This window comes from Vidua chalybeata, chromosome 8 (genome assembly GCF_026979565.1).
Source record: "Vidua chalybeata isolate OUT-0048 chromosome 8, bVidCha1 merged haplotype, whole genome shotgun sequence".
In the NCBI taxonomy this organism is placed as follows: domain Eukaryota; kingdom Metazoa; phylum Chordata; class Aves; order Passeriformes; family Viduidae; genus Vidua; species Vidua chalybeata.
The window spans coordinates 3,384,521-3,403,590 of NC_071537.1; the positions used below are offsets into that span (position 1 = coordinate 3,384,521).

General features: G+C 46.6%; 1 protein-coding gene across 2 annotated transcripts in view; it reads left to right on the plus strand.

Annotated features, from left to right (window-relative positions):
• The window catches only part of CTBP2 (C-terminal binding protein 2), a 130,324-nt gene that overhangs the window by 42,871 nt on the left and 68,383 nt on the right, over positions 1-19,070 (plus strand). Inside the window, exon 1 of one of the 2 annotated variants that reach the window (XM_053948515.1) lies at positions 18,537-18,945. The exons of the other annotated variant lie outside the window; for it this stretch is intronic. The gene's annotated coding sequence lies outside the window, so the exon portion shown is untranslated. Of the gene's footprint in view, positions 1-18,536; positions 18,946-19,070 lie in introns of those variants that run through there. 2 annotated transcript variants of the gene reach the window in all.

A 19,070-nucleotide genomic window follows, 5' to 3' on the forward strand; every position in this document is an offset into this window, starting at 1 on the left:
TACAGTCATTTAATTTGTCCAGTGTTTTCAAATAAGGATACTAAATGAATATATTTAAAACAGTGTTACTCGGGAAAAATATTTATTTGACAGGGTCACTGTGAGTTCACTGGTACAATACTGGAACAGCACAATATTGTTCAAAGTGAAGATGGAGAGAAATCCCTGCTCAGTTAAAGCCCTGGCAGTGCTGCCCCAAACGTGAGCTTGCAGATGGCAGCAAGCAGTCCTGTCCCTGAGATGTGTCCCTCAGAGGTGGCTTTCTCTGCAGGGACAGCTTCAGAGGTAGAATCACAGAATGGTTTGGGTTGGAAGGAACCTTAAAGACCATCCAGTTTCAATCCCCTGCTGGCAGAGATGCCTTCCACTAGACCAGGTTACTCAGAGCCCCATCCAACCTGGCTTTGAACATGTCCAAGGATGGGGAATCAACCATACGGGATAAATCATCTAATCTGTTTAAAATCTGTGGAAGCAGAGCTCTCTGATGGGCTTTGTTTGGGACGCTGGTGATGGAACAAGGGTGAGTGTTGTCGCAGGTGGGTCACATCTCATGGCCACAGCTCTGTGCTGTGGTCTGGGCTAGTGAGTGCACATCTGGCCAGAAGAAACAAAGGAGAGTCCCCCATCCTGCTGGGCACTAATAGTGTGTTAACGAGCCCTCACCACAGAGCAGGACACTGCTCTGAGCTTTGTGCCTGGCAGGGAAGATGATGGGTGGCTGCTGGGACACGAGCACTGCTGGCCATTGCTGAGACCATTAAAAGGATTCAGAAATGATTTTAGAAACCCTAGTTCGGCTAGGAGTCAGAAGCAGCTCCAGCCAAGCCAGCTCAGTGCCAGGAAACAGCTCGGATGGTGGAGTCTCCTGCCGGCAGCACCGCTCTGCCAAGAGCTAATCCCCTGTGAGAGCACGGGAACAAAACAGCGCCGCTCGCACAGCTACTCCTTGGGCACAGGGAATTAATATTAACCCTGGATCGCCGCGAAATTCCCGCTCTGTTTTCCGTGGCTTACACTCCAGGCACACCTCCTTGCCAAGGATCATCCGCCCCAACACGGAGCGCAGAAGCGAGCTTGGCTCGCGCTGCCAGGTTTGCTCGGAGGCAAACAAAACCCTGGCACCTCTGCAGATGCCAGCCTGCCTTGCTTTCTGCTCCTTTGGAAGAGCTGGTTCTCCTTGGGAGCGGGCTGGCCAGCCTGTGGAGGTGTGGGGACCCACTCCGTAGCTCCTGGTCTGTGTGGAGAGCCAGGCTTTGGAGCTCCGGCGCTCATTTTGGTGCCAAACCCAAAGCTTTCGTGCCCAGAGGGTGGATGCGTTGCTTGCTTAGTGAAACGGGTTAATGCTTCGCTGGACTCGGACACGTCAGTGGCTTGGACAGCTCAAAGCAAACAAAATTCCAGTTTGGATTGAGCTGGCCCAAAATGAAAATCCTTGTTTTCTTTTTCCTCCTGGAGTTTTGGGCACATTGTCCCCACACGAAGCTCTGTAGTTGGCTGGAGTGGCACGCTGGTGATGTGACATGATTCTAGAGGAAGAGTGGATAAACATTTTTATATTGAAGTGCCTAGTGAAGGGAAGTTTGCATGTAGATAACCTTTAAATTAGGGCTTAGGTGGTCTCTTCATCTCTGTCCAGGATTTTTTCCTGTTTCCAACTTGTAATCTGCGGGCCAGGTTTGTAAAAGCTTTTCGAAATTAATCCATTCGAAAAATGCAAATAAGAGGGCAGCTGAAGGCAGGTCTCTGCTGCCTCGGGCAGTGAATTTGGCTCATGCTCCCAGTGTTCCCACTCAGTTCCCAGAAGAAGGATTTGAAAAGGAGGAGGAAAAATCCCCACAGCAGAGGAATTGCTGCAGGTGATTCAGAGAGGGATGCTGCTGTTCCATCGCTTCTGCCGCTCCGCTCTCTCGGTGGCACGCTGTATCCTTGCCCATGGACACAGCTCCTCCCTTGGCTCTTCTCATCGTCTGTAAAGATGCTTTGACGTTTTTACAAAGAGCAGAAAGGCATGAAACCATCCTTCCTGCCATCTCTAGTTGCATTTTGATTCCACAGAGGTTCCCATTCTCCAGTGATGGACCATGGGAAGGGTTCTGTGAGCATTCATGGGGTTCTTGAGGAGGACAATACAGTAACTATATGGACCTTCTGCTTTAGTTATTCAAAGGTTGCTTTTTCAGTTTTGCAGCCTTTAGGTATAAAATGCAGATGCTGAAAGGAAATCTGTGGGAATTTAGAGACCAGACAGGTTTAGCCAGTGCCTTCTTCATTCACAACTGGTAAACCCTCAGAGTAATTTTTAGCAGACCTAAGGCATTGGAAGGGATGATCACTGAAAACAGGCAGAAGAAAACAAGCCCAGTTTGCACTTGAGAAAAAACTACAACATGAACATCCAGTGGGTGAAAGGAGCTTTAGAATGTCCCAGTTCTGGACAAGCTTTGGTCAGCATTTGTGTGGTCCAGAAGATGTGTGGGACACCAGGTTTCAGGAGCTCCTGTGCTTAAAGAAGGGATTGGTGTTGAGCATAGCTCCCATTGCACATCTGTTGGTGTTCCTTGGGTATGGGTTGCTGCAGTGAGTGGTACTCCTAGGTGATGTGTACATGGACAGCCTGCTCCTAGGAGTATTCCATGTGCATGAAGCCTGTCTCAGAGCCCTCAGCCTGTTTGTTCCTGTGCATTTGTAGCCACAGGGAGAAAATTCCCACTAGCATTGTTCTGTCGAATGCTCTTTGTTTAACTCTCCTAAGTTTTTTAACCACTTTGTCTCTTTGCTTTCAAATCAGTAGTTTTTATTGTGTAAGCCATGTATTGATAACTATTGGGGAAATTCCCTGAGGCTGCTGAGCAGGAATCTGCCTTGATGACAGAGATGCTTCCAATTTTTAAGCAAAAACAGCCTGTAAATTGTGCCATCAACTAACAAGTATGGGATCCCTGCTGTGTAATGTGTGGGATCCTGGAGTATTTTTATTTCCAGGGTGATACCCTCATGGTAGCATGTGGAGCTACAGCTGGGCCGCCAAGGAGCATCCTGCTTTGGGAAGATGAACAGAGAATATGTTCCTCAGGATTGCCATGCCTAATTAGCCTCAGTTCTGGTATTAGGAGATGTTAATGAGCTGCAGCATATAAACTAACCGCAGGAAAAAACCTTTTTAATGGCACTGCCAGCGGTAGGAAGAGGAGTGCTGCTGGAGGAGCTGACTCACAGCTCAGGACCGGTGACACTGGGCAGGGGGTGGACGTGCCCAGCTTGGCCACAGGGACTTTGTGGCACCTGTGTTGTGTCCCAGTGGTACCTCGGTCTCTCTAAGCTTGGCAATTGCAGGGAGGTCTGGTCATTTTCTGTAAAACCCTTTAATTAGCACAAAGGTGGCCTCTCTTAGTCTTTATTTTTGTTAGTTTTGAGGATGCATCCCTGGAGATGACCAGTGCTCCCATTTGGATGTTATACTGCATGTACCCTTAGTTTTCCCCTTTTTTTTTTTTCCTATAGTGGAGATAAAGGTTTAGAAACAGAGATAGGAGATTTAATTAATTTGCGCTTCTGTATCAAAATTCAAAGAGACTTTCAGAGAAGTTTGTTCTTTCTGCTTCATTTTCACTCCTTTGGCACCTTTCTTGAGAGGCAGGTGAGGAAGCTGCACTTCCATTCTCTCTCCTTTCCCCAGACCTCCACTGTGCACTGTTTTACCATACCAGCTATGCTGTTCATTATTTCAAAAAAGTGCCCTATTCATGGGTGAGCTGAGCTGCTGCAATGCAAGATTGTTATTCATCATACTGGAAAATATGCCTTCTTTTTTTTTTTTTTTTCCATTGCTTTGAAATTGTGTAAAACAGACATGGGGGTTGAAAAAAAAACAAACCAGCTTGCCAGGCTCTTAAGTGAAATGATTGCATTGAAGAGCAGAATTGGAGAGGAGCCAGCACAGAACCTCTGATCAGGCAAGAAGGGAAAGGATAACGTGGCCACAGCGAGGGCGTGAGGCTGGAAAAAAGCTCTGAGAGGAAGAGCTAATTGAGGAGGGGATTCAAAAAGAAATGTTTAATAAAAGGGTGTTGGTTAGTTAGTCATGAAGAAAAGTTGTGTGTGTCAGGTGGGAATTGGCAGAGAGAGGTGTTAAGAATGCCTCTGTGGAGCATCTAGGAGACCCTGCTGGGGATGCTGCTTGTACTGCTAACCATGACACTGAGAAATTTAGGCTGAATGTAAAAGAAAGTTTATTTTATTTAAATAAAGAGAAAAAATTGTCAAACTTCATGGCCCAAAGGTGTCAGTCAGTGAGGTCCCTTCCAGCCGTGGAGCCCTGGGTTGCTGTTGGGAATTCGCGTTGGGTGAGTGGGTCCTTTGTCATATTTTAGCTCTAAACTCAGAGTGTGTGAGCTGGAGCTCTGGATTATCCTGTTGGACCTGGTGCAGCTCGTCTGTGTGTGTGTGTGCTGCAGAGCTAGCCCCTGGTCCTGCAGCAGTAGCCAGGGATGAGCTGCCTGTGTCATCCTCTGCCAGCAAAGGGGACAGCTCCTGATGGCCACTTGCTCCAGCACATGGCCATTCCAGATAGGCTTCAGGTCAGAGTTCCTGCCAAAGCCTGAGACATGCACGTGTTTCCAGGATGGATGATAAACTTCTGAGTGCTCAGTTCTGATAGCAATAACATTGCTGCAGGATGTTCTGCTTGGTTGTTGTGTGGGCAGCACAATGAGCTTCTCTTTGGAAGGTGTCTTCCAAGCCTGACTTTGCACTCTACTGCTGCCACTGGAGATTCCAGAGGCACAGAATAGTTTGGGTTGGAAGGGACCTTAAAGGGCATCCAGTGCCACCCCCTGCCACGGGCAGGGACACCTTCCACCATCCCAGGCTGCTCCGAGCCCTGTCCAACCTGGGCCATGGGCAAATGGGATCCTGATGAAAATGTCTCTTCTGGACACTGAGGAGTGCTGGGACTCAGCTGTGCCTGCAGGAGGGGAGAGCAGTGGGGAGTGGGGGCCACTTGCACCCCCACCATCGCTGTTGGATCTCCCAGAGCTGGCAGCCAGCGTGGAAGAAAGCAAATAAAGAAAAGCCGTCCTCGCTTCAAGCTGTGGTATTTTGACTTAGTTAAAATATTTATCTAAGAAATCTAATGGGGAAATGTAAAAATGTAAGTTTATTAAAGTTCCAAAGAACAGGAAGAAAAGACAAAAGGCCTGGGAGGAATACCACAGTGTTTTCATTATTTTAATGATTATCTGGTGGGTTTCTTAAGTGCTTGGGGATGAAGGACTTACTGTATTGGTCTGACTACAAAGTACTCACAGAGCCCAAGTGTAGCTGTTCCAGGCAGGGCTCATTTTCTGATATCCTGGATTCTTGAGCTCTGTCAGTGTAATACCAGCTATTCCCCATCCTATTTATTGCATCCAGCTTTTTAAGTAATGGGCCAAGTAATGATGGCAGATGCTATAGTCATTTTTTTTGTTAGTGATTTAGAGCTCTATTTGCACAATAATTAATTCTGCACAGCTCCCTGGCACAATACAAGAGGAATGCTCTCCTAACTTTTTACTCCACATGGTAAATGAGACTACTGAGCCTGGAGGAGGGTGCAAGGCAGTCCAAGGCTGAGCCTGGGAGCTTCAGACCCAGGATTGTTGTGGCCTGATGGGTGTCAGATGACCTTAAATGTTGTCTGTGGACTGTACTAGACTGGAAGAGCTCACTTCGTTCCCGATGGCAGCACAGCTGGGTTGTAGCTGCTTACAGCAGCAAATGCAGACAGTGCCTGACAATCCCAAACATTTGACCCATCCTTTCTGAGGGGCAGATGGATCCTGAGAGCTCTAAAAACCACTTGAAAGAATCAGCTGTTGGTGTAGAAAGAAAAAAAAAAAAAATTGTTCTCTGTGTACCTCCAGGATGACCAAAGTGGTGTTTGGGTGGGTTCTGTTGCTGCTGCAGCTCCTGGTCACTCCAGGCAGGACTGGTTTGGTTCCTTGCTCAGTTTTCCCTTTTGTCTGTTTGGATTTTCATCTGATGAGCAGAAAGGTCTTGATTCACACTTGGCACAACACAGCTCTGTTCTCAGCAGCAGATGCCAGATGCTGCCGGAATACAAAGAAATAATGAAAGTAACCCGAAATGTGAGTCAGCTGTAGGTGTGATGGGGGTGCCTCCTCTGCTTTGTCTTCCTCTGGCATTTCTTCCTCCATCCACTCTGCCTTCAGCTTTAGTCTCAGCTCCTCGTTTCTCCTGTATTCTTCCTCCAGCTTCATTCCCTTTCATCTCTCTTTTCTGCCTTTTGGCATCCTCTTACTGCCCACTCCTGTGCCATGACCACGTGGTGGGGGAGTGATGTTCCCCACAATGATAATGAAAAACCTATTTCCATTCCACTTCAGTTCCCTGGCACCCCCAGTACCATTTTTAGTGCCATCTCAGCAGCATTTATGGAAATTCGGAGTGTTTGTTCCTTCTCTAAACACGACCCTGAGTACTGGTGTCATTGCAGAAGTGCTAACTGCAGCCAGTACCTCTTGGAAAAGCACTGAATCACTTTATTTTTTCATTGTGAATCATTAATTTTATTTTCTCCTAATGCTGCGTGGAGTTTCTCTAGTTCTGGAGGTCACTGGAGCCTTGTAAGTGCAGCCAAAAGCGTTTTAAATGGTCATTGTGCAGCGTAGCAATGCCATTAATCTCCAGTGCCATTATTTTATCTAAAAAGTTGGATTTGATATCCATTTTCATGTTTAAAGCAAAATTACTGGCAGGCTGCCATATTGTGTGAGGCACAGAGAGTGGGAACTTGTTCATAAAGGTTTAGTGTGAGTGTGACTATTACCTACTGGTTTGGGATATTTTTCAACAAATCAAGACCTGCTGGTAGCCAGGTGGGTTCTGAATGGGGTCTTTCCTTCTGAATTGGTCTTATTTTATTCTTTCATTTCCAAGCCAGTCTGTAGTCTAGCTCAGCTAATGATTAGATCTTTTTAATTGAAGTCTCATCAGCATCAAATGCTGGCTTGCCTAGAAATACCTTACTTTTTGGCTTATATATGTATATGAAAGAAAAAAAAAAAGAAAAAACTCTGAAAATAATAGTGGAATGTAAGTCTGGGGCATATTGAATTAATTTCCTGTTCCACTTCTGCATCAGCTAACCAGACAAATAACCAATTTGTTAAGGGCTCTGCTACTTCCTTCAATCACTTGCTCACAATACACTTTTTACATTTTATTTCCTGGTTTTTCCATTTCAATTCCTTACATCCCCTGCAGGTCTCTCTGTTTTGGTGCCAACAGCAACATGCCCAGTGAGGGAGGGCAGGGTGTGATCCTGCACCTCCCAGCTGCCCCATCTGCCCTCTGGATGTGGGTGTTCTGCAGGGACACTGGGGACAGCGAGCTCTTTGGTGCACGTCCCTTGGGAGAATCCAAGTTATGGATCTCCCTGGTGCTGTGTCTTCTTCACTGCCTTGTTGGTGGCAGCAGGAATAGCAGCTGTTGTAGGTGGGTCCCCAGTTTATTGAGCTGTTTCTGAGAGCAGTGAAGTGGGAATATCACTGTGGCATGGCAGGGGGAAGGAGGGAGGTATTGTGGAATCCCAGAATGGTTTGGGTTGGAAAGGACCTTAAAGCCCATCCTGTTCCACCAACCTGATGGGCAGGGACACCTTCCCCTGTCCCAGGCTGTTCCCAGCCCCAGTGTCCAACCTGACCTTGGGCACTGCCAGGGATCCAGGGGCAGCCACAGCTGCTCTGGGCACCCTGTGCCAGGCCTGCCCACCCTCTGTGTAAAGAACTTCTTCCCACCCTCCCATGTCAGGGTCTGTACTGGGAGCAGGATTTAACAATCTTAACACAGGGCTTTCATTATTTTCCTCACCTGGTGCATGATGGATTCCTTTGGAGACTGGTACAGTGCTGGTTCACAAAGTATGGTGTGGCTTTTTGCTCCATTCAGTGCATTTTGTGGGCTTATATTTGTGTTTAGGAAATTGATTTTGGACACTCTGCCAGGGGTGTTGTTCCAGAGAAATGGAGTCAACAAGGGGAAAAAACCAAAGAGCACTCTGGGTTTCTGGGTAAACTGCCTTAACTGCCAAATGGCTCCTTGCAGAGACACAATCCTGTAGGAAAATCTGTAAGAAAAATAAAGATATGTAACCTGAGAAGTCTTGAGCAGAAGTTGCAGAGGGCTCCAGTGTTCTCTGATGGAGAGGAGAGGAAGTACAGCCAGTCAGTTGCAGTGTTGTGGAGCATAATAAACATTTTATTACCACAAACTATCATTTGGTTCCTAAACAGCGTGGGACAGACTCTGCTCTTGGATTGTGTCCCCACATTTGTGACTCTGTGAATATCCGTGGTTGAGGGCAGAATTTGGGTCACACCCTGCAAAGTCTGCACGTGAAATATTCCAGAGCCACACTCTCCAGGCTGGCACCATACTGGGGCATGTTAGGGTGGCAGTTGTTATCAATCTAATGGTATTTTGGGCTTGACCATAAAAATACTTTGGTCTAAGGCTGGAATTTGATAAATAAGATGATTTGAACCATTTCAGTGCTGATACAGTTTTGGTATATATTTTGAAACACACTACAGCCTTGGCTGTCCAAAAAGGGGTAGATAGAAAATGCTGATTTATAGGGTGAGCTCAGTAGGTGCAGTGGGTTAAAAGATTCTTGTTGGGGGGAAATAACTTGGGCAACTTTTTACCACTTGAGTTTCTTTTTTGCAATGAAGCCAGAAAGTCAGTGGGAGGCTGGGGAGGGAATAAATGTGAAAAGCAGCAGCAGAAATCTCCTCATTTTCTGATAATTGTGAGCTTTCAAACCAGCTACCACAGTAACTTTTACTTTCTGGTTTTCCTGCTGTCATACAGTAATAATTTTAAATTTGTCATGCTGGAGGGAGATGCCAATATCAAACTGAAAATGAAGTAAACGGTTTTGATTGGAATTGAAAAGGAAGTGTTTCCTGCTTTAAGCTAAGTTTTAATTTAACCTAATTACACAATAATGCAATCGGTGTTTAGTTAATCATGAAAGGTGAAAATTCAGCAGCAAGGCAGGAGGCACATCCTCACCCAGCACATGGTGTGAGCTCTGCAGGCTGGCAGGGAAATATGGAATTCCTGGCTTTGCAGGTTTACATCTGAGTGACTGTCCATGTCCCTTCATGTGCTTTTCCCTCTGGGACTTTTCCAGAGCTGTGTTTAATACAGAACTGCTAGGACACCCATGAGTTATGGGATAATAATTCCATGTCAGATACTGTGAGAGTGAAGCTTATTTTACAAGAATGCCCTTTGATGGAAGTAGGGCCCCTAATTCAAACTTGAGTGCGTTCTGAGAGACATCTACATGCACACAATAAAATCCAGGGAGAACAATTTGCATAGAAAAGCCAGGAAACAGCTGGGCTTACAGACAGCTCAGATTTTAGGGGTGGTTTTCTGGGGGAACAAGGGAAGAGTCAAGCAAAAGAATTTAAAACCGGACCATTTTTGAGGATTTTTTATCATATTGCATATGTTAGAATAATTTTTAAAAACACAGCTGTGTGCTGGCTGCCTAAACCAGGTGGTTTTACCTTACATTAATATTTAGATTGTTGTTCTTTGTAATTATCAGCCAACAGTAATGGTAACAGACACTTACTTGTCTGGCTCATATATGTCTGTATTTACTCTTACTTTAAATTCTTTCCCATAGATACAATTCAGCACAATCAATGCCAACAAAATTATTTTGAAAGCAGATTAGATTAAGTATCTCATCCTTTACTGAGCTTCCCATTGGCATGTGAGATGATCCTTAGAGAATTAAGATCTGTTTCAGGGACAGAAATGTTCACATGAGCTTGCACAGCCGCTTGCTGGCCATTTTTTCTTTAAATATTTGACAAAAGTGCCTGGCCAGGCTAAATTCAGTAGTTTTTATATTTGGGGAGGTTGATGACTAACACCAGAGGTGGGGGGGGAAGTATCTGGGAAGTGTTTTTTCTCTACAGGCTTGTAGGTGGTTTTATTCCAGGTTGTCTTGTGGTGATTGGGGTTTTCCTAGAAGGATGTCACGGGATCATGGAGTCACAGATTGGTTTGGGTTGGAGGGAACCTTAAAGCCCATCTAGTTCCACCCCCCTGCCATGGGCAGGAAACCAGGCTGGACCAGGCTGCAGGTCAGGGAAGTGTTGGGATGGGACAATTGTGTGAGCTGGACCATTCCCAAATCCCTGCTGACTGGGTTCTGCATTGGGAATAGCTCAGATTTGGGCTTGATTTTAAGTGGAACTGTGCTACTCTTTGGTGCTGATTTAAGCCAAACCCTTGCTGATTTAAGCCTCCCTTGCCCAGGAGGATGTTTTGAACTGGGAGATGAAAGGATGCTGGGGCAGCTGTGGGTTAGAGTGATGGGATTTGCACCCTGGGCTGCTCCCCAAAATTGCATTGCAGGGAAGGCAGAACAGCCTCATCCCCTTGTTCTTCCCCATCTCCTGGACACCTTGAAGCATCAACCCCATCATCCAGAGGCCTGCCCACACCCACACCTGCTGATGAAACTGTGGCAGCACTAAGGGGTTCACAGATGGCACTTGGAAATGAGCCTTTCTTCCTGGGTTTTGGTGGAACTGGCTGGTGTCAATCCCACACCCCTCTCTGCAGGGGTAGAGCCAGGTCTGGTCGTGCCCAGCACGTGTCTGTGGGATTTGGACCTCAGTCTTGGAAGCAGAATCCTACCTGGCCTTTACATTGTGTTAAAGCAGGCTGGTGCAGATTTGTGCCTAATAAATGCAAAGTCTCAGCCTCCCCCTGTTCTGCCTGTGACCAATCCGTGGTTTTTATAATCAAGAATAAGTCCCAAGACTGGAAAACTGCCCACCACAACTCTGGGATTCCAGATGGTTCAGGGTGATAATTTTGTATAGGTTTATTAAGGTGATTTGGTGTCTTTGCTACTTCATGTACTTATTGTAGCAAATAATTTAATGGAAAATGAGCAATTGCTGTGAGTCTGGAAATAAAGTTAGGGAGTTTCCTATTGTTACTGCTTTTGCTGGGTTTATTTAAACCACAAGTCACTCTTCTTAGCCCAGCAAAAAAAGGGAAGGGGGACGACAGAGTCAACAGTGATTTATTTCTTTAATGTATTTTTAATAAGCAGACCCCCAAGAATGAAGCAGTGGTGCATAATTACATTACCCTGGCCACAAAACGTGGGCTGTTCCCACTGTGAGCGGGTTATTTAACACCTGGTGAGCAAAAGTGAGTGCCCTGCTGGGCTTGGAAGCTGGCACTGGCTCTGGGGTTCACATCTATTCTCTAGCAGCAGTTTCTCAGTTGCTGAAAAGTTTTTGCCTGGACTTTGCACCAGGGCTTCCTGCAGCTTGCTGCCTCTCCTGTGTCCCTGCCCTCCCTCTCCTGTACCCTTCGTGCACTTCCTTCAGAGGAGAGGCAGGAGCTCCCTTCCAGATTGCTGTTTCCTAAATTAAAGCAAGCCAAATCGATTTGAATATTACATTTGCCTACAAGGACCTCCCGCTAACTTCTGTGTTTTTCACAATTGCATTTTCCTGGTTTTGTTTAGTTTTTTTCATCTTTATCACTTCCCTGCTGCTGACTAAAGGAGCTACACAACAGGGGAAAGTGTGACTAACTCACTGCCTGCACAGGGGAAAGAGTGAGGCTGCTTCCACACATGCTGGTGATAAATGCACAGAGTAAACAGAATGGAAAAGTGGAGAAAAACAGTGCTTTTTTTTCTACAATCTCTTTTTTTTTTTTTTTATAGCAATGTTAGTCATTCCTTCCAGCAAGTACAGGTTAAAACAGTTTCCATCATGAGATTTCTTGCCGGAGAAGCAGTATCAGCTGAAAATTTGTGCTTCCTTCTGAAATTGTTTTTAACGTCTCTTGTTGTAAGAAAGTCCAAAAAATGTTTTTCCTCTTATTTTCAGTGTCTCCTTTGGTTTGACAGCAAGTCATAGAGACACAATTTTTCTCTTTCTTCCATGTCCCGTGTCATCTTGGCAGCTATTTCCTATCTCAGCTGGGAGGGAAAGCATTTAATCAACGGGAAAAGGTCAGGGGGATTCACCCAGGAATAGGTTTGAAGCTGGTTTTTACTTAGGTTGAAATGGAGTAGATTCCAGATGATGTGGTCCCTTTAATTAAGGGACATTGTGCCCTTGTTTTAAAGCCTGCTGAAATCAGTGGAAAGATGCCACAAACTGCAACAGGCTCTGGAGCAGGTCCAGTCTCCTTTTGTGGTATAGAAATGCTTCTTCAACAATTTAAGAGCTTGGAGGGGCTGAATCAGAAGCCAACAAGTGACCTGCTCATGTATTAGGTCAGGAAACAGGTCTGAGCTCAGCCCCCACTGATTCAGGTGCTAATGAACTGCCCTGTTTTCCCTTCATGTAGTGTTACAGCAGACCTTCTTTCCTATTTTTCCTTCAAGTATCCCAGCAAGGCTTTGGAAAGGGAAGGGAAATCTAATTTGTGTGTAAATACAGTATTGTGGTGTTTGTTTAATGCCTTTGTTTACTTTGAAAGTTCGTCCCGTACTAATGAATTTACAAAACCTACATTATCCATAAAACTGTCGCTGGTGCAGAATCCTCTAATAACTCAGATAAAGTGTTTAAACCACGAGTGAGTTTGCTCTATCCTTGAGTTGATAAATTGGGTAGCTTCATTTGGTAGGAATCAGCAATTTTATGTGGCAATTAATTTTAACGGCAGTAGGGAGCCAAAGGACTGAATTTTTATCCTTGGTTTTCTGCACATGTAGGGGAATATCCTCGTGTTTACTGTTCAGGTTACTGCCCTGGGATACAGTGTGTGTGTGCAGGGAATGTCACTTCACAGCCATTATGGCCACGCTGCTCCAGTTCATGGTCCAACCCTCCAGATAAATCATTTTGGGAATTTCTCATCTCTTAAAATTTGTCAGGAAGAGGGCAGATGGCTAAAAAATCCCTTCCCAGAATCTGTGTTGCTCTACTCCCTCTCAACTGCATGAACTAGCTTTTTTTTTTTTTTTTTTTTTGTTGCCTTTTTCATTGTGTAAGTCACCACCATCAGGGATGGTGCCAAAGTCATGAACTTGGAGTCAGAGAGGAAGAGATCAAGTTTTTCTGAAGTGATTCCCATTGTTTGTTTTCCCTTTGCTGGTCTCTGATATCCAGCCTGGAAACATCCCCTTTGTGCAGTTGGCTGCGAAACTGTAATTGTGCAGGATCTGATCTGGGAACCAGGAAAACCTTAATTCCAATCTCAGCTCCTGCCACCAAAGCTACATAGTGGAGCAAGTCATTTGACTTGATAATTTATGTCTGTGACACTGACTGCATCCTCAGCAGTGTGCAGAAAGCACCGGAGTTCCCCTAAAGCTAAAATCTGTCTTGAGGCAATAAAAAATGCCAGGGGAGGTAATTGGAAAGGGATTTATTTAGGATGCTCTTCAGTAACATCCACATTTTGGGGCTTTGCTGTTTATGAAACATGCTGGAGAGATTTGGGGGCATTTCTGGGAAAAACCAGGGAGACATCACTGAACTCATGGGGTAAATAAGGGTTTTAGCCTAGAACCAAAGGTGTTGGTCTCCCCTCCATGACCGTGGAGCTCTGTGGGTGGCTCTGTGGGTGCCACCAGGGGTTTGTCCAGGGCTGGGTGTGGATTTCCAACAGCATTTGTGTTACAACACTTCCCAGAGTGGAGTGATGGCTCCAGAATGAGGTTTGGGGGTGTTATGAACAAGGTCGTGAGCCTGATGGAAATTTCATTTTGTTCCATATTTATTCTGCTGTTTGGGGTTGCACGGAGCTACTGGTCTGTAAAATGAGGTCACAGCCAGGAAAGAAAGTTTGGGAACTGTTGCTTTAGAGCTTGGGTTGAAATTAATTATTTGTGTACCTCAGAGAGTTGCACTGGTTTTTAAACAAGGCAGCTGGGTTACAAAGCAGTGGGAATTCATTGTGAAACACTTTGTGTGATGGCCAGCACTTGAACCTTGCGCTCCCTTGGTGCACCACCAACCAGAAATTTAAAATTGGCTGCTCAGAGTTGGCTGTGTAGTCACCCAGATATTTCATCACGTTATTTCAGAAATCCCAGTGGCTCCAGATGCTCCAGGGCCTCGGAGGAGTTCATTGTAGTCACAGATGGAAGGGTTGGTCTGGTGTAGCTTGTGTTATACTCCAACGTGTTTAGAGAGGAGAAAGGTGGATACAGAAAGGAAGGCCAGAATAATGCTGGTTTGAGAAGGAAAAGCCTAACCAGTGTGGAATTGGATGTAAAAAATGCAAAACCAAAGGTGTCAGCTTAGTGTCTTCAAAGGAAAATATTATCTTATTTTTTCTAAGATGAAAACACCTATGAAGTAATAATCTTTAAAAAGCTGAGTCCTCCTCAAACACCAACTCAAAATGCCAATAATTTGCAGAAAGGAAAATCTTTATTTTCATGCACAAAACACGTGGGCTGTGTGGAATGCAAAAATCTGATAAAATAGCTGAGCCAGGTGCTTGAAAGTGCTTTTCAAGGGGATTTTTCTGTCCAGGTGCTTGAAAGTGCTTTCCAAGGGGGATTTCTCTGTTGGGCCCTGCTCTTCCTGACAGCTTTCCCATTACCCATTCCCTCTTTTTTCTGCCATGAGCTCCCCACCACCCTCCTGCTCTCCTGGTACAGTGTTGCAGGATTATTTTCAAGGTGAGTGTTTATATGCAGGCCATGTTCATGGGAAATGAGTCATCCGTGTGGCTTTTGAGTTGTGCAGTGCTGACTCTGGACATATATTTGTTTTTGTATTTGTTGCTCCCTTCTGAAAAAAAACCCCAAACAAATACTGAAAGGTGTTCTGCTTAGGCTGGAATTGCTAATTCATGTTTAAATCGCTGTGCTTTGGGGATATTTGGTGGAGGGAGGAAGAACAGCCTTCCCTCACCATCCCTGCCCCAGGGATGCCATGTGGGAAGCTGGCATGTAGGTTGCTCCCGCTCCTCCAGCTGCAAACTCAGCATTTGAAGGAGAAATTCCACCTCATTTTTATGGCTTGACTTGTGACTTTGTTGTTGCATGTTCTGAGTTCCAAGGAGGAAAATAAATAGCAGGAAAGGAAAGGAGAGTAGGGTTTCCATTTGCTTCCTGCATCTTGGGGACCTGTGCTCCGTGTTAGCTGCTGATAAGGAGGTTTTAAACCCACAGGCTTTAAAATGTGGCACACGGTTCAGCACCAGGGAAAATAGATGCATTTTTTTGTCTCTAAAATAGCCGTTCCTTGGCAAAGACTGTGCCATTTGGAACACCTCTGCTCTGGAGACAGGCTGAGAGCTGATGTTGTTCAACTTAAAGAGAAGAAGGCTCTGAGGAGACCTTGGAGCCCCTTCCAGTACCTAAAAATGCTCCAAGAGAGCTGGAAAGGGGCTTTGGGTGAATGACAGGACAAGAGGGAATGGCTTCAAATTGACAGTGGGCAAGATAAGATCAGGTATTAGTAAGAAATTCTTCCCTGTGAGAGTGATGAGGCACTTGAAGCCCAGAGAAGCTTCATCCCTAGAAGTGTTCAAGGCCACACTGGAAAGGGCTTGGAGCAGCCTGGGATTGTGGAAGGTGTCCCTGCCCATGGCAGGGAGTGGGAATGAGATGAGCTCTGAGGTCCCTTCCAGCTCACACCAGTCTGTGGTTAGGCTGTAGCTCTGTGTGTATGTGTAATGCTGCTGGTCAAGGTTTGGATAAAACCACTTCATCCATCTCTCACTTCAGTCAATAAAACATGTTTTGATTAGGAAAGCATTATGTCCATCCTGTTCTCTGTCAGATGCACCTTCCTGGTCCTCAGGAAGGGCAGTGTTCACGGCTCAGTCTCCACACACCTTTGAAATGCTGAAGCTTCCATATTGCTCCTTCCTGCACTCTCCTCTTCATTCCCCAGATTCAGCCAACTCTTGAGAATTTTGCATTTTTAGGGAGCTGAAGAAATTAATCTCCTGGGTTCCTTTGGCGGCGCCATGACCGTGGGTGCAGATATTTATGTTCAGGAGTCCCAGAGCTCCTCCCTGCCTGCAGCAGGTCCACGTTCACGTTGATGTTGTCCAAACCCCAGCCTGTGTGACCGTTTTCCCTGCTGGCCCTTCAGACGGTGCCTGCGAGTGTTGGCAGCCGCGGCACCGGCGCTGCTGCGGGCTGCCCCAGAGCAGTGATTGTGTTCTCCTGCTCCCTAGCAACTTGGTGTGCTGCTTCAATTACAAAGGGCTCGGGAAAACGCGCTCCATCTGGTTTTCCAACCCCAGATGCGACCACCCCAAAGAGTGATCTAATTCTTCTCTATATAGACTTGAAAACTTCTCACCAGTTGGTGGTGCGGGAAATCAAATAAGAGTCCTTAGGAGCAATAAGATCCACATGCTGGCCTAATTGCACATGGAGCTACACTGCTGCCCCTGCTCCAGTGTGTTTGCAATGCTGCTCTCAAAGGCGTATTGTTAGGCGAGAGGAAAAACCCACAAATCTTAATTTGAGAAATAATTTAATGTGGGCCAATAATTAGCTATTCACGACTGGGGCCCCTTCGTGTCTGGTGTGGTGTGTAAGGAGAAGGTGGGCAGGGCTTACAGGCAGCCTTGGTCTGTAGGCCAGGGGATGTGGAAAGGGGTGATATCTCATCCTGCTTTTCAGTACAGTCCTTTTAGTCTACACTAGATCATCTGAGGGTGTTATTCTTGCTTTAATGTGGTTCAGGCTTTTTTTTTAATTAAAACAAAAAAAATGCTGCTGCTTTCCCCCTCTGCAGACTGAATCAGGATGGGACAAGGGGGAATGGTATTAAACTAAAAAGGGGAGATGTAGGTTAGCTATTTGGAAGGAATTGTTCCCTATGAGGGTGGTGAGGCCCTGGCAAAGGGAGCCCATAGAAGCTGTGGCTGCCCCATCCCTGGAAGCATCCAAGGCCAGGTTGGACGGGGCTTGGAGCAACCTGGGATAGTGGAAGGTGTGGAAGGGTGGAGCTGCATTATCTTTAAGGATCTTTCAAACCAATCACAAATCAGGTTTTGTGATTGTGGGGAAAGAGAGGCAGAACCCAGCCTGAGGAGTTACTGAGGAATGGGAGAGTATCACACAACCTTGACGGACTGCTGAAGCATAAAATTTCCTCCCTCCTCTGTTCTGCAGAAGATGCCGTCCTGAAATTCCTGGTTTAGGAATTTTTGTTGGCTTTAGGGCTCGGGATCAGACCATTATCATTTTAAGCTTGTCCCGAGGTGCCAGCAGCTCGTCCTGCCTGGCCAGCATTGCGCTCTTCTACGCGTGAAGAGCAAGCGAGGGAAAGTCTGAAACCAGTTTCCTGCGCGCTTAGAACTTCAGACTGGGCTTTAAGGAGGGGGTGCCAGCCTTAAACACTCGCCCTGCGTGTTGGAGCGAGCCCCGGTTCGCAGCGGGGGCCGTTTTCCGTCGGGCTTTCCTGTGGGATCCCCGTGGCGCGCACAGGAAGCGCGGCCAGGCCCGCGGCCATCGGCCTCCCACAGGGAGCGGTGCCAGCCCCGGCCGAGGGCAGGAGAGCCCCGGGCAACCACGGAGGTGCTCCCGGCAGTCCGCAGGAAAAATAAAAACCTACAGAAAGGCACGACCCCTTGGGACCCATGTTTTGTCAACAAATCGAGCGGGCGCTATTTTAAGCCGCGATGTACCTCACGCTTCCTGTTTTTCAGAAGAAACTTCTTGTTTTTTTCGCTTTTATGTTGACGGATTTATTTTAACGGCTTGTTCCTGAGCCGGTGTGAAGGACTTTTCCCTCCCACGAGGGGGGAGTGGGGCTCCCTGGGGTCTGCCAGGGGGAAGGACAGCCTCATCCCCCTCCCAGGGGCTGCTCAGAGGGTTCCTGGGTGCAACAAGAGGACTTGAAGGTGGGCAGCTGTGGGGCAGCTGTCGAGGGGACGGCGCTAAGCTGAGCCATGTGTGGTTCTCTTTCGAGGAGCAGTGGCCCAACCAGTAAGGACAGAGTAAATAGTGTTCATTTCCTGCTGACCTTTTAACACCAACAGATGTTTTCTCTTACAAGTACCATAGGCCGCTTCAGTCCCTGACCTCATCAAGTGGGCTGCTGCTGTTTTCATGCTCAGCAGTCTATAAAACTCCTTATTTAACCTGTTTGGCTGAGACCTGCCTGCAGAAGTGGATCTCCTACCTTGGGCAGGACCTGTGTGCTTCTAATTAGAAATGCAGCATTAATCTGACTTTCTTTTCTCTGGATGGACCAACCACTTCCTTCTGATTTTTGTCCTCTGTGGAGGATGGCAGATGTTTCCTGTGATGGGCTCTATCAGGCAGCTGGGGGAAGTGAGTTTCCCTTTATAATATTTTCCCTAGCATTCCTTGCACAGGTTGGATTTGAAACCCCATGGCTGGAGCAGTACGACCATCACCCTTATCCCTGTTTGTGGTGGTTGAGCAGGATGATTGGGATCTTGGAATCACCTCCAAGCTCAAAAAGTAAAACAGTGGCAGCTGGATCTTTTATCTGTGTGGAGCCATCCCAGGACCTGCTGGTGCCTTCTCCTCTCTTCCCCATGGGTCTTGGTCCTGCCCAAGGGAATCAAGAGGATTTCAGCTCCATCCCAGTCTACTCTGTTTGGAGATTGCATTGGTGTTGCTTTTTTACCACGGTGTCTTCCTCCCTCCCACACCACCTGTGGATGGTGATGGGTGGGGATCTCTGCAGGAACTGAAGCAGTTTGGAATGCAAATGTGGTGGGAAGAGCAGTTAAGCTCTCATTCCTGACAGGCCAAGTAACACGCAAGTCTGGCCATGACTTGTGTGCCCAGGAACATCAGAGATGCCTAGTTCATCCAGGAGACATTTAAAGGTGATTTCTCTGGTGGATTTCCTGGTCAGAGCCTGTGTTCTTCTGCCAGTCCTGCCTGGAGACCACGGGAGCAAGCTCTGCAGTAAGGTAATAATGGAGGAGGGAAGAGTGGAGGCTGACTGGTGTGTGTGCCATCAGTTCTTTGGACACCTTTCCCTGTTGGTGAAGAGCCTGTTTCCAAAGCTGACGTGGCAGTAGTGTCTCATGGGATG